This window comes from Talpa europaea (assembly GCF_964194135.1).
Source record: "Talpa europaea genome assembly, chromosome: 4".
Taxonomy (NCBI): Eukaryota; Metazoa; Chordata; class Mammalia; order Eulipotyphla; family Talpidae; genus Talpa; species Talpa europaea.
The window spans coordinates 23427180-23433179 of NC_140070.1; positions in this window are offsets into that span (position 1 = coordinate 23427180).

The window sequence follows — 6000 nt, forward strand, 5'->3', positions numbered from 1 at the left end:
AAAACTGGAACTGTTAATTTATGAGTTCATTGTAATATCTGGCCAACCTTATTTCATCAAGAACATAAGGAATGATTTTTCCTCTTTTGGCTTTCAGGAAAAAAGTTTCCAAACTTTAAATTACCCAGTCACTTAAAGTATCATTTTCTCCCTTACCCCCCTGGCCCAACACATATTATGCAAATTGATCACCCAAATATAGTGAATCATGTTTAACAGCACATGGATTTTATTTTGGAGGCCAAGTCATTTCTCTTAAAACATGCTAGACTTCAGATGTAAAGTGTGTTTAAATTCTGCTTCACGATAGTGTAAGAAAGAACCCTGCTGTATTGTACCCCTTACTCTGCAAATGTATTGACCCTTTTAGCTTAGTATTGACTAATAATAAAACAGTCCCTAAAATCTTAATAAACAATTTTAGACCCAGTCGTAAGTGAAGCAGTTTTTATATGGATATCTGATCACATCCACGTGGTCATGCTATTTAAATCAAAAAATACAATCTCCATATTAATTATGTGTTGGAAATTACTTTTGCATATTGTCTGTTTTAACCAAGATTATCTCTTTTTCCCTTGTAGATCATACTAAAGAGGAAAGGACAGTGTGCTTGGTTAGAGTAAAGGATGAGGTCATTAGCCATATTGTATATACCGTCAAGCAACACACACAAAAACCCCTCAGCCACAAGACATCACCTATTGCATGTTAACCAGAAGAAAAGAACATGGAAATCCACTGCACACTGTTGCCTATACACTTTGTACATTTAATTGATATTTGTGCTGAGGTGATATTCCTGTCTAAAAGAACAGCATTGTCTTTCTTTTCTAGCACAGAGTTATGCATTAAAAGATGCATACTTAATTAGTTTCCTATATATTCATGCCATCTTGAAAAGACAGACTATGGTGTAACCATGATTCTATTATGTATTGGTACGTCTGTAGACCAAGATATAATTTTTTAAAAATAAGTTTATTTCTTTCAAGGTTTACAAATAACAAAGGTGCACCTTGTATTTAAAATTGCCATTATAGATGAGAGCGTGCATGCACAGTCATTTTTGTTTAAGAGTAATATTTTTAATGTAATAGATTGTAAGACTGGTGAGGGAGGGATCTGACAGAGATGAATGTGCCAAGCAAAACCACAACTGTGTATCTTTTAAAGCACATCATGGCTTTAAGTACCATGTTGTTAAGGATTCTCATGAAGTGCCATAGACTGTACATCAAATTAGAGTATTATTTCTTCAGTGTTATTGTTTTCAGAGCCACATTTTGTTGCTTATTTGCTATTACTAATCAGTCAAAGGGCACCATTCTTTTCTTTCTTTTTTTTTGAAACCAAAGCTGTCTCAGAAATGGCCAATTTAACTTTACAGTAACAATAACAATAGACAGCACAACACAAACTCTCAATACAGATAAACTCACACATACTGGAAATATATATAATAGATATATATAAAATTATTTTAATGCATTTTAGTGTAATATTTATGCATACTATACTGTATAACATGTTATTCAAAAGGGATATGCCATTTCTGAGACACGATAACAAAAAAATTGTTTGAGGAAATTATTTTGCTTCTATTTATAGCTCTGTCAAAAGTCAAATGACTATAAATGCTTTGCAAAAATGGTTTCACGTTTGCTTAAATGCTTCATCACAGTCACATTCAAAATAGTGACTCTAAACAAAGAAGAAAGCAGCACTGTCATCAGATGCATGATTTTAAATTCATGATAAACCAAAATATGAAAATGGGATATGTTTAATTAACCTAGTCATTGTGTGGGTTAAGTACATGGGTGAATTTTTATATGTGATTTGTTTTGTTTTGTTTTGTTCAGATAAACTGCTTATAGCCTTAGAAAGCCTTTTACAAAATTAAAAAAAAATAGATGTGCATTCAGTTTTTAAGAATGGATTCATCCAAAGGATTTCCCTTTTTGTGGTTTGGATGTTGCAGCTAGTAAAGGATATTTTTGCTCTGTTCAGCAGTTCTAAAAATTGCTGAAGTAGGGGCCAGGTCACTGGTAGTTCTAGTGGAATGGGAGAAGAGAAAGTTCAGTTATAGAACTTTCCATACTTCCAAGTTTACTGCAAGTTTTTATGCTTGAGAGAGATGCTTTCTAATATAAGACTGATGTGTTGATTTTACTGATTGTACTGTACATCTATTAAAGCCTTAGATTATTACATTACGGGTTGGAACCCATACCAATGTAATTTCAATCGTGTTAAGAGAGTAATGGTGACTTCACATATTATTGTAGTTAGTTACATTATAGAATATTACTTATTTTTCTTGTTAAAATGTAGTTTTTCATTTCCTACATTTATTTGACTTCATTTTCTATTAACAGTTGAATATCATTTTCAGTTTATAGACTATTGTTTTACTAGATTTTACCAATGAATTTTTCAAAATACAAAAAAAAAGTAGTCTTTCCTTCATAACGTACTCAGTTTTGAATTACATGTAGAGTGTCATGAGTATTCGTATATTACTGTTAACTAAATGATTTATATTTTACTGATTTAATATTAAAGTGTAAGAATGTCAGTCATTGTTAGTTCTTGTCTAGTTTTCATTAAAAGAACAAAGATCTTTTATATGGATATCTTATAAATATATAATCATTGCTAAGTAAGAAGTTAAGTTGTTGCTATGGCAACAATCCTGGCAGACAATTGAGTAATATTTTGATGATTTATTTTGTTTGTAATTAGTTATTATAAGAAGATCTAGATCCTAGATATTAGAATAAAATTTATTTTCTACTGTATCCATTTCAAATGTTAAAGTATTGTTTAATATTTTTGAAATCCCTGAATATCAGGCCTTGTTATAAATAAGCTGCATAATCAATAAATAGAACAAGGGACTTTTTGTTGATAATCCAAATACTCAAAGTTTACGTAATGAGAATTATAGCGTGTGTGCAAACTCTTGAGGGTTGATTATGCTGCAATTTAGCATGTTGGAAAGTCTAGAGAGAAGGTTGACTTTTTGCACTTCTGTATATAGTCAAAAGAGAGAAACCTGTATAATAGTAAGATCTTATTTTGAATAAAAACGTCTATAATTACAAGGAGTTTTGTTAAGGCTAATAAAATTACAGACTGAGCAAAATTGCTTGCAAAAGTGGCACAGAGTTAGCACTCCATACCCCTTCAAACATGTTGCTTTGCTTTTTGTGGACAGCTTGTAGTTTGCCAGGATTTTTTCAGCTGGAAAGATATGCCATCCTTCCAAGATCTCATGACTGACAAAAACTTCATTGGGCCAAATCTGCCTGAAGATCATTACCAAAAATAGCAGGTACTTCAACCATTAAGGAGAAATCATGGATCAGATATTCCTTACATTTTTCAAAACTACTGCATGTTTAAAACTTCAACAAAAACAAAAAGGACGAACTATATTAAGGACATATATTATTCAAATCAGTTCTGCCAATATCAGTGGTTTATTGTTCACAAAAACGAATCTTCAAAACAAGTATTGACTTTCACAAATTTAAACCATAACAGGCAAACCAAACAGCTCACCGTAGCTATAGTTGTTATGTGATTGTTTTTTAATTGCTGTAGGATCCTGTTCTTTCAGCAGGTGAAAAAATAAAACACAGTTCAAATTTCACGGTTTTAATTTTCAACTCAGAAGCACTCAAAAATGCAAACATGATAATGGGCACTTGTTTAATGAATTACTATATCCAGCCTTAGCTCCAGCTGGTTATGATGTTGCACTTATCAGCAACCCTCCACTTTCATCTGCTGAAAGGACAGAAGTGCTTGATTTTACTATTATGTAATCAAAACTTACTTTCTGCTTGTAGTTGCTTAAAATTATGTATTTTGTCTGGGGCTGCAATTTGTTTTATGCTTATTTTATTATTACTGCAGTAGTTGACTTTGCTGTATGGAAAAATAAAGTGAAATTGCCCTAATAAAACTTCTCTTTCTTAATTATATTTGTGTATCTGAGATTGAAGAGTAAATTATTTTTGCGCGTTTCAAGTACTCCTTCCTGTGTCTACCTTTACAAACATAGATAAGAGAATTCATTAAATGGTTTTAAGGGCTTGCAAGTCAAACATTCATTGCCTTACTCACCAGCTGTCCTTTGATACCAAGACTGAGAATGAGAATCATGAAGTGTTGCCATCCTCTGCCGTGTGTTTTTTGAAAAATCTTACCCTCCCCTCCACTGACAGTTGAATGCAGGTTAATATTGTTTTAAGTATAGGGTAGAAACTATAAAGAAAAGATGAATGTCTCTTGTCAATTCTAGATCTCTGTCTTTCTACTAAAGAAATTTTCCTTGTCATGAAAATTTTCCTAGCACTGGAAATCTGGCAATCTAAGATAATATTTCAGTAATGAAGTAACAATGACACTTGACTGAGGGGCATGAGTTCACACACACACACACAGCTGAGCCAGTCATGCTGTAACTTGTGTGTGTGTATTTTTTGATGATGAGTTACAAATGTGTTTGAAGTGAAGCCTGCTGTCCCAGAGAGTCTTTGCATTTTGCAGTGTCCACAGATAACCAGTGAAAGCCACAGTTCCACTGTGAAGAAATTCTCTCATTTGATCATTTGGTTTTACTTATGTGACTGTGCTATGTGGTATTTGGTTGAAAGCTGCATATTCTCCTTTGTAGACAGAAACTTTTTCTCTACAACTTCCATTAGTAACAATAAGTGCATTACTGGTTGAATTCTATAAAACTCTTTATTCTTTTCTTTATTCTTTGTGGACTCAACTATTCTAGGTTGCTGCTCATCAAAAGGAGCAGTTACCCTGGAGATGATTATCTAAAGTAGGGGTTCACAACCTTTTTTGAATAATACCCAAATATCTGGCTCTCTCCAATTAGTGATAGGATTGGGGGTCTCTTAATTGAAAAAAAATAGCAAAAGGCAATTGTGATATTTTCAGTACTTTAAGTGGGACTGTCGTTTATTATCCATGAATCTGGAAAATGGTGTCTGAGATACAATTAGTTTTCCGGAAAAGGCTGATTGCTCAGAAGGAGTTATTACTCTAGGGGCCACTAGGAGTCCTCAGCTTACAGATAGGACTGTTTTAGAACCGCATGTGAAGTTTCCTGTTTCTGGTTTGAAAAACAAAATCATTTGTTAGAGCTATTTTTTTTTATTATGGAGCCTTGTCACTCTCGGGCTTACACTTTGGAATCACCCTCAGGTTGCAATCTGTCATTATGACCAGTAGTTCTCATCATGGAGGGACTAGTCAGCTGGCGTGCATGAGAACCTGTGGGACATGCAGCAACAAGATTTTGTTATTTTTCGACTTGCTTTTAAGTCCACTCTGTTGATTCTAAGAGACTCACTTTAATATTCAAGATATTCGATATGTTCCGGAGAAAATTTTATACTGTTGTTTAATAATTTGGAAATCTTTGTACGTCTGGATTATAGTCATTTTAAATGTTCAAAGTCTGTTGTATTAAAATCATGAAGGACAAAAATAGGAAGAGTAGAAATTTAAATTTCATGAAATTTGTTTTTTGACTTCTCATGTGCTGTCAACACAACATTGGTTCTCATTGAAACGACTTTAAAATGGTCCACCTCACTTACCAGCCTTCTATAGTTGATCTTGCTATAGTTGGTCCCATCCAATCCCTGAAGAGCCCTTGGCAACAGCAGCACTTAGCTGGGTGGTGACTCTGTGGGTGCGCTCAGATGGTGACTGTGAGGCCATGCTCGGCCATCATTTCCCTCTCCTAACTCACCCAGGATTGGACTCCAGATTCTCCCAGGTTCTATATACTGTGAACCTCCAAAAAGCTAAATGCACATGTCCTGGGGCTGACCTGCTCCTCGCTTGGGCTCAGGTATTGTCTCTTTTTGCTTTTTTTCCCTCGTGCTGTCTGCACTTGCCCTGAACACCACCTGTCCCACCCAATTCCCACCTCCAAGGAGGCAGGTCCTCCTACTCCTTTAT